Genomic DNA, 10,150 nt, shown 5'->3' on the forward strand with positions numbered 1-10,150 from the left:
GAACATTGTGCAATTGGGGCATACCCATCTTGAAGGCCTTTTCCCTGGTAGCCAGTTGCCATACTTCAGATGGCAAAAGGACCTCTGATGATTAACTTGGTACAGACACAGACATTTATAGAGCCCTTGGTTGACTGCAGCCCCTATCAGGCCCAGCCTGGCCAGGAGTAATGGGAGTCATTGCAGTACAAATATCTGGGGGAGACCAGGTTAGAGAAGGCTGCTTTAGACAAATGTTGGCAACACAACCTTTCTTTCTTTCTTTCTTTTTTAAACCAACTGTGTGTGTAGTTATTAAGTGCTCTCGGCTTTCAGGGATGGGAATAGTTAAAACCAACCAAACAACCACTGAAACAATATGCCCCTACAAAACATTCTCTAATAAGATTGTGGACCCGGAAAGAAGGAGAAAATATTCATTTTCTACTGAACGTATAGGCTCACTAGAGTCTAACCACTTTTTAATTAAATTTTCACACATGACAAATTCTTTGTTAACCAGGAAGGACCCCAGAAACATTCTTTATCGTGTCCAAATTTACCCACAGAAACCAATTTCCTCTTTTCAGCACTATATATATATTGCTGCCCTGCTGCACCGCATGGTTTCTATTGAAGAAATGGAGAGCCTGCCTGCAGCAATGTTTATACCCGTTCTTTTGAATGTGGTTAGCCGTCTGTGCACCATAGGGCTTGCCCACACTTCTTATTGTCCCACTTCCTTCCCCCGCTGGGGAAAAACCACTCTTCAGCACTCAACCAGGACAAGTGGTACAAAGGGAAAACTACTCAGACCTGTGTTTTCTAGATATGGGACAAGTGAGAGTGTGGACAAGCCCATCGTCACCATGTTGTTGTTGTTGCAACGAAGGAGGCATTCACTGGGGCATCTGTTAAATCTGTCCAGCAGTAAAATCCTTTTGGGGGCAAGTGGTCACAAATATTTATGCGGGAGAAGCCTGTGGACGTGGATTCGGCCGGCACCTTTGCGCCCCCCCTACTCGCGGGGAAACCCGATTTCGGGGTTCCGGAGCGACGTGGGGTGAGTGGCGCGGTGCCTTGAATTGACTGCTTCTTTCACGGAGTGAAGCCGCATTGCTGTTGCCGGAGAGCGCTGACCTTTTCCTGTGGACAATTGGAGCTTAAATAACTGCCCGTGAGTAGAACGGAAAATTGGAATAAGAAATTTCTTTTAATTTGGCACTGAAGCGGGAAGGTCTAAACAGGAAGTCTGCCTTCTGCTTTTTGTAAATAGATTGAAGCAAAGACACGGCAAGCTAGAGCTTAGAAAATCGTTGTAAAGGATCAATTCTCATCATTTAAAATTACTGAACCCCCCTTGGAAGCAGGAGAAGAGGGGGGAACTTTTTCTGGACTGATTAAACTTGCAGAAGATAAGTAAAGAAAAGCAATTCTCCACCGTCCTGAACCTGGGAGCGGGGTGTCAGGACAGACGTCTTCGGGAAGTTCATTGACTATAGACAAACGTTTTTGACAGATAGTTAAAAGAAGAGAAACATATTGATTCCATTGTTCCCCTTCGCATCTAAAGGAACAAAATATTGACAAAATATCTGAAAAAGGAAACTTTGTTGTTAGATTTGCTTAAAAAAAAAAAAAAAGGAGAGATATGGATACAAATAGAAGTTTTTTCCCCTAGAGGGAGCTTGTGAAACTGTTATTAAATTCGAACTGGGGAGCTTTGCAGCTGCAATAGATTAAGATCGTGGGAACAGACTCTGACCTTCAACAACAATGTATTCGGAGGCTCTGGTGTTGGCCTTTTGTAAGACAAGTGCTTTATTGGAACAATTACATGAGAAGATGGATTTGATGACTGTTGGGATCGGAAAGTTTGGACAGGCAGTGGGTACTTATATAGAACCCACTCAGGAGTTAACTCAGGAGTGTGCTTTGACAGATCAGATGAGGGAGGAGGCTGTTGCTGGACCTAGTGAGGCAGAGATGGAGGGAACTGTGGCCCAGCAGGAACATGAGTTGTTGGACTTGATGAATGAACCTGGAGAAAGCCAGATTTGGAGAGGCAGAGTTCTGTTTGGTTTGGAGATGGGGGGCTGGATAGACCCCCCCTATGCAGGGATGTTTTGACCTTTCAAGTCTGGCTTTGGGCTGGGAGGCATCCGGGGTTGTGCGGGCCCTTAACTTTGGAGGGACTTTGAAACATGTTTTTAAATACCATATGGAGTTCAGTGTTGACTTTGGAAAAGGGGCTGATCTGTCGAGAAGGGACAAAAACATTGTCAAGCTGGAGTCTCCCCGAGTGAAAGGAGCAGAAGACAAAGTAAAGCATATGAAGAAGATCTGCGGATGGGACATGGAAGAGATCTAAGGGCCTCGGATATAAGGTTACCAGGTTGATGGACTAGATGGATGGGATAGAAAGGACTGACAAAACCCGAGACCAGGAGAAAGAAACGTTGGATTGGAAGAAAGTTTTAAACAATTTATTTAGGAAAATTTTGTAAAAGTAAAGAGTATTAGAAAAATGTTGGAATGAAATTATTTGGCTTTAGCAGAAATGTTAAAAAGAATTATGTAAGAATATGTCATGGTTAAGAGAATTTCGTATAAATAAGATCTAAGTTTTAAGTTTTAGGGCCGTTTATGGTAAGATAAGGTTAAAATAGATTAAGGTAATTTAATGACAGAATATTATGAAAGATGGAAAGGATTTGCTGAGATAATTAACAACTAGAATACAAAAAAGGGAGGTATGAGGAGGTCGATGAAACAAGGTAATGACAGTTAATGATTTGGGAATATTGGATTTGTTTTTAAATTTTTTGTCTATTTTTGTTTTTTGATTTTGATGTATTATGTGTTTTGGTTTTTTTCTCTTTTTGATCTTGTTTTTTTTATTGATTTGTATTGTTTAAATGTTACTTGTTTTTTCCTTCTTTTTTTTCTTTGTTTCTTTGTAATCTTAAAATTTTCAATAAATATTATTTTTTAAAAAAAACAAATATTTATGTCCCCATAAGAGACAGAGCAAGGGACGCGGGTGGCGCTGTGGGTTAAACCACAGAGCCTAGGACTTGCCGATCAGAAGGTCGGCGGTTCAAATCCCCACGACGGGGTGAGCTCCCGTTGCTCGGTCCCTGCTCCTGCCAACCTAGCAGTTCAAAAGCACCTCAAAGTGCAAGTAGATAAATAGGTACCGCTCCGGTGGGAACAGCATTTCCGTGCGCTGCTTTGGCACGCCAGAAGCAACTTAGTTATGCTGGCCACATGACCCAGAAGCTGTACGCCCGGCTCCCTCAGCCAATAAAGCGAGATGAGTGCCGCAACCTCAGAGTCGGTCACGACTGGACCTAATGGTCAGGGGTCCCTTTACCTTTACCTTTAAGAGACAGAGCTTACTTTTATTATCTTTATTGGATGGAGAAAGTGCTGTTGCTCTTTGTAAACCCGTAATGATTTATTTGATGGCAGCACACTGAGCTATTGCGCAGGCATGGAACGATGCATTAGCATTTATTTTAGAGAGCTGGGACAAAAGTGTTATTCGCAGCAATTTCTGAGTAAATTAGGCCTCACTAACACAAACCATTCTAAGCAGTATCCTGCCACTTTAAACAGTCAAGGCTTCCTTCGAAGGATGATGGGAACTGTAGTTTGTTGAAGGTTCTGAGACCGGCTGTAATATCACTATTTCCCTCACAGAGCTGCAATTCCCAGGGACTGATTGATTAACCACTCTGGGAATAAATGTATGGTGCAGTGGTGGCCTCTCTCATTATTTGTGCACTTTAGGAGTACAAACCAAACTGGAAGACTACGCAGCAGTGTGAAAGAATTTTACATTGCACACGAATAGTTAACCTTTCCAGTCTCTTATACATATTCTAAATATGAATTTGTGTGGAGAAATTTGTAATCATATGTGCATGTTTATATATTTGCGTATTTGATATTGTTCTTTGTTCATTCTGATCTTACGTTCTTGTCATTTGAATTCATGTGGAATGCATTTGCCTTTTCCCATTGTTTTTTTAAAAAAGAATATCAAGATATTATCCCCTCATGTTCAAAAATTAGCTGGCTACTCCATGCTCTAATTACGTCATTACACATGAATCCCTTTCAGACTTTCACTGTGGACAGAGCAAACGTGGGGAATGAGGTTGTGTTGACAAGCTCCAGACATGATGTATGTTCAGATCATTTGAAGGGCAGACGAGAGACTACATCTCTTTCTATGGACCTCCTTCCACAGCTGGGAACACTGCAAAAATACACCCCCTCATCTGCAAAAGGAAAGAGCCTTTTTGGAATGCTGCTTCCACCTTCAAAGGGGACTTCCTTTGCCACCCCCAGCTCCCCTTTGAAGAAGACCTGGGATGGTTTATCTCATGGTAGAAGTTGAGGACGACCACATGGTCGTGGGTAGCCAATCAGACTGGAGGAGAGAGAGGAGAGAGAGACCGAGTTTATTAGCTGGCTCCTCCCCAAACTCTCCACCTTCCCTATTGTCAGGCTTCAGGGAACTGGCTTCCTCCCCCCCTTTGGCAGTAGATAAGCAGAACAAAGAGAAAGGAGTCTTCTTACCACTTTGAAACTCTAACGATCACAGGAAGAGAAGAAATAATCCATTTCCTAGGAATGAAGGTGCTCCCAAATAAGGGTTCCACCCACTTCCTCCCTGGTCACCCACATCACTACCGTGTCTTGTAACTTGATCTCGTAACCACTGTGCTTTCTGTGCTGCCACCTTATCTGCTCTTCTTGACCTTGGGTTGAGCAGATGAACGCTTTCCAGAGAAAGTGAGTCTGTTAACTCTCTTCCAGTGCTTCTCCTCCTAGCTGTTTCCCACCCAGTACTTCCCAGCTCCTGCCTTCTGAACTATGTCCCTTTGCAAACCACTGTTCCAAATCTATACTGTCCTCCTGCTCCTGGGAAGATTCAGGATCCTGATCAGGAGCAGGGAGAGGGAAAGGGGAAAACTCCCCGCATTCCTCCTCAGTGCAGCCCTCCTCAGCACGGTCCCTGACACCTATGCAGTATGAGCTTCTTAACCAGGGATGCCAGAATTTCCCGGACCTAGCCGCTATTCAGCTCCCTTAAGCATTGCCCAGGCATAAATCACTGAAATATCCTGGGAAATCCGAACATGCTCAACAACTTTGGCAAAAAGAAGAAAGAAACCCAACACAAATAAGCTCAACAACTTTCGTGTCTGGATTTTCACTTTTTAAAATATGGCAACCCTATCTTAACGCTTAGAATAGGAATTTTTTGAGGGGAGTCCCTGACTGGCCTTGGGCTTCCTTTTTCACCTACTTCATAATGATGGAAGTTTTTCTGCTTTTGGCCTAGGCAGGAAATATAGTTTGTGCATCTGGTGGAGTAGATATCAGTGGCATTGCTGGGTTAAGGGCACTCCTGGGTTGCCCAATGCTGGCTTGGCTTTGGAGGACCTTGGGGTGCCATTTAGACTTGGTGTGCACATCTGGGTCAACGATGGTAGGGCTTTGGTGTGCACTTCAGGTTCGCATCCCCTTAGCTCTCATTGCAAACAGGAAGGCTTCCTTCCAACGTTTTGCTGCAGGGCCACAAGTGGAGTCTGTAAAAGTGCCCAGTGAATTTCTCCTAGAACACATTTTTGTATGCAGTTGTGCCTAATGCGCACATTTTTGCAAAGCGATTTCTCTAATAGAATGCATTTTTATGTTACTTTCATGAATAGATGCATTTTTTGCACTTTGCCATAGCATATGCATTTTTGTACACATTACAGTGTTACCTCAGTTCTCAAACGTAATCCGTTCCAGAAGACCGTTCAACTTCTGAAACTTTAAAAAACTGAGGCGCAAAGGGTGGTCTGCAAATTTAATTGAGAAAATTGAGAAACACTCAGCAGAAGCCGTTCAACTTCCGAGGTGCGTTCAAAAATGGAAGCATTTACTTTCGGGTTTTCGGCGTTCGAAAACCAAAACGTTTGACTCCCGAGACTTGTTTGAAGTTTTATTTTGTTTTTAATGTTCTGTTGAAAGCCACCTAGAGTGACTGGGGAAATTCAGCCAGATGGGCGAGGTAGAAATAACAAGTTGTTGTTGTTGTTGTTGTTGTTGTTATATTCAAAAACTGAGGTACTACTGTACTTGGCTAGACAACTGCATTGCAAAATTCGGAGAAGTGCAAATTTTGAAGAGCAGCTGTTATGGTTTAGAATGGCGGCTTTACAAATAAGTCAATCTCACCCTCCAGAGCAAAGTACTGGGAACCGTGCACAGGGCACTAGCAGTCCTTTTGCCAAGCAGATTTTGCTTCTCTATAACCCAACTCAATGTGCTTTTAAATCGTTGGCTTTCTGCTAGTTTAGGGAAACTAGGCAAGGCATTCTCATAGGCATTTGCAACAATCCTTGTTTCTTCTTTTGGCACCAAGCATGATCTGCTATAAATGGTGTTTGCTATTCAAGCCCTTTCTTCTCTGTGTTTTGTTCAAATGATTTTAAACAAAAAAAAAACCTTGTTTCCCCCCCCCATGCACAACCCATATAACCTGCTGTAGTTTCTAATTTACAACAGCAAAATATAATCTCCTCCATGAATTTGCATAAAAATGAACAGACCTTGCAGCACGATATTAAATTTGAAATTTGCATGCAAGGGTAGCCAAGTAATAAGTTTGCATTTTGAGATGTTTGTGCCTGCAAATTCACAAACTAGCAGATGTAATGAGGAGATTTGTACACCTCCCTGAAAGCAAATCAGCGATGAAAACACTTGGAGGCTGTTGTTACAGATCAAAGAGCATGGGATGTACAGGGTGGTATCAGAACTGGCATACAAACCAAGTCAGCCAGCCATTTCACTTGGCAACAAGCCCTGCTCAAAATGGAAGACAAAAAGCAGAAAATGCAGCTGTTCCTTCATGCAAGACTCCAGAACAATGCAGACACAATGCCAATAGGCACAGGAGTGGCTGGTGCATTAGGGCAAAGTGGGCAGTGCCCCACCAACCTCAGTCTACTCTCAGCCAGCCAGCCTCCACCTGCCTGCCTGCCTACTTACATCCAGTCCAGGCAGTGGCACTGGGGGTCAACTTTCTGTTCCTTAATCTCAGTGACGCCCTTATAAGACTCAGCAGGGAGGATGATAAAGACAGAACTGGAATTCGGCAACATTCACACTATGATACCACTTTAAGCAATCTTGGCTTCTGCCGAAGAATTCTGAGAACTGCAATTTTGTAAGGGTATTGAGCGTTCTATTCCCGTGCCCCCAAGCTTCAATTCCCAGAGTTCCCCTGGGAAAAGGGACTGATTGTTAAGCTGACCATTTAGTGGTAGGGAGTGTGGATTGTGGGCAGGAGATTCAATGCCTGACATCTTTTTTTTGTGGTGGTGATGGCGGTTATGCAATATTACAGGAGGGGGTTATGTTTTCGTTTTGTATTTTTATGTTGCAAACTGCCCTGTGATCTTCAAATGAAGGGCGGCATATACATTTAATAAATAATAAATCATTATCACCATTGCCGTTGCCAAATGCAATTGGAAAATACTCATTTCTAGAGTCGCTACCCATCCATGCATATGGTTCTGAGCTACATAGAGCAATGTTCTCATACCGTGTCAGCCAGTTTTGTGTGTTCATATAAGATGCCACCCTCTCAGCAACTGGTATTCCCAGATAGTTTACTTCTGGACACTGGAGTTCATAAGAACATAAGACAACCCTGCTGGACCACGCCAATGGCTCATTTAATCCAACATCCTCTTCTCACAGTGGCCAACCAGATACCTGTGGGAAGCCTTCAACCTGGACAGGAGTCCTCTCCGCTCCTCTGATTCCTAGCAACATGTATTCAGAGGCATAATTTAAGCATCATGATAGACATGTCATCTAGTGGCTCTCATCAACATGGCAGGAACAGCTACAAAGAGCGGACATTCTTTTGTGCAACTCTTTTAAGAATTCAGGAGACTTCCCAAAGTCTGGTTTTCTCAACCTTGTTAACCAAAGACAAGACACTGATGAGTTTTCTTGCAGCCTGGATCATGTCAAGACATTCTCAGTGGTCCAGACAGACTTCCAGTCTGTCTTGTCAAGACAACGTCATCTGTTAGCTACATATATTTTTTTTTCTGAATGCTAGTGTAGCTCACTTCAGGTTTGCTTGGTTTTTTGTTTGGTTTTTTAAGAATCTTGTGAGCTCCCTAGCACAATCAAGACCTTTCTTATTAAGTCTTCTTTTACCACCAGAACTGGGAGTGTAACAACCCGCTTATTCATAAGCTAATTTTACCTAAGAGGTTTCTCAGCAAAGCTGATTGTTCGTGCTGGATCCTTTATACAATTAAAACGGCAAAAGGGAAGGAAGAAAGAAATCACTTTAACATCATTAAAGCCCTGTGTTGCACAAGCCTCTGTGAGAGTCAGCAATTTAATGACTGAAACATGAGCAGCAATGCCTCCAAGTCAAATGACTCATTTACAGATCCCCTCCTCTCTCCTTCCCTGCCTTTTCCTGTTCTTCTGAGGTCTCTGACCCAACTAAACTGAGATGAATCAACAAAGGCACTTCACAGGTGAAAACAGCTACCTGGCTAAGATCAAGCCACTGGTTTGGGTGTACAAAGTCCTATACAGCTTAGAATTGGGGTACCTGAAAGATTGCCTGACCCCTTATATACCCAGCCACTTTCCAGATGAGGGCCTCCTGCAGATGCCGTCTCATCAGGAGGTACGTACAGTGGTACCTCAGGTTAAGAACTTAATTCGTTCTGGAGGTCCGTTCTTAACCTGAAACTGTTCTTAACCTGAGGTACCACTTTAGCTAATGGGGCCTCCTGCTGCTGCTGCGCTGCTGCCGCCCGATTTCTGTTCTCATCCTGAAACAAAGTTCTTAATCAATTTGATTTGAATTAATTTTTATAATCAAATGTTTTTAGAATGTTGTACTATTTTACTGTTGTTAGCCGCCCTGAGCCCGGCTTCGGCTGGGGAGGGCGGGATATAAATAAAATTTACTATTATTATGATTATTAACCCGACGTACTATTTCTGGGTTAGCGAAGTCTGTAACCTGAAGCATCTGTAACCTGAAGCGTCTGTAAGCCGAGGTACCACTGTACTGTAGAATATAGACATCAGGATTTTGGTATCAGGATACCTGCTCTATGGAGAGACCTCAACTTGAATATCAGCCAGGTGTCATATCTACTGTCCAGGAGCACCATCTATGGGGAGGCCAGAAGGGAGGCCTCCCCCCCAAAAAAATTGATGAGGTGGCCGGGCCCCCTCAATATTCAGCAGCCAAGGGGTCCCCGTCGGGCCCACCCATGGCTGCAATGGGCTGCATCGGGCCCTCCCATTAGTGCCAGGACTGCAAGTTCATAGGAAGCTCAGAGTCCCATTTTGCAGCCTTCCTCCAGAGAACCTGTGTTTTCTTGGGTGTGCAGCTTTCTACAACCTGGGGGCTAGCACTGTGATGCTCTTGAGGGGCCAAATGCGACTGACAACAAGCTAACTGTTAAGAGATTAAAATATAGTCATACCTCTGGTTGCGAACGTGATCTGTGCAGGAGGCACGTTTGCAACCTGCAGAGTTCACAGCCTGAAGCACCATGTCTGCGCATGCGCATGATGTGATTTGGTGCTTTTGTGCATGCGCGAGCGCCAAAACCCGGAAGTAACCCCTTCCGGGACTTCCGGGTTCGGTACAGTCCACAACCCGAAAACGCGCTTCGCAACCTGAGGTATGACTGTATAAACAAAAAACAGCATTTGCTAAAATTATAATTTTCTCTCCATTTTGCAGGAGCACCACTCTTTTTCTTCCTGCGAGGGACTGAAACTGACCTCTGCTCCTGATCATTTTATCTGATGAGTGAGGCTGCAGTAATGTTTATCCTGGAATAACAAATCACCTTGACTTCCCCCCCTTCTAAATACAGTGCATACCTCCCAATACTTTGGGAGGGCATTTCGGAACACCCCACCACCACCCCACTGACCCTGTCCATCCCCCCTGACGCTGACACTTCCTCTCTCACCCCTCCCCTCCCTCCCCTCCACCTAACTTTCTCCAGCCACCCTCCTCCACAGCCTGTGGGAGTGTTGGCTGCCGCTCCTTCTGGAAGGCTAAGCCAGCCTTCCATAGGCCAGCGTCAGCCTCCAC

General features: G+C 44.0%; 1 protein-coding gene across 4 annotated transcripts in view; it reads right to left on the bottom strand.

The window, feature by feature from the left end:
- AUTS2 (activator of transcription and developmental regulator AUTS2) overlaps positions 1–10,150 on the bottom strand; it is a 689,755-nt gene that overhangs the window by 597,985 nt on the left and 81,620 nt on the right. The window lies entirely within an intron of this gene.

The sequence above is a fragment of the Podarcis pityusensis genome (assembly GCF_964106645.2).
Source record: "Podarcis pityusensis genome assembly, chromosome: 15".
In the NCBI taxonomy this organism is placed as follows: Eukaryota; Metazoa; Chordata; class Lepidosauria; order Squamata; family Lacertidae; genus Podarcis; species Podarcis pityusensis.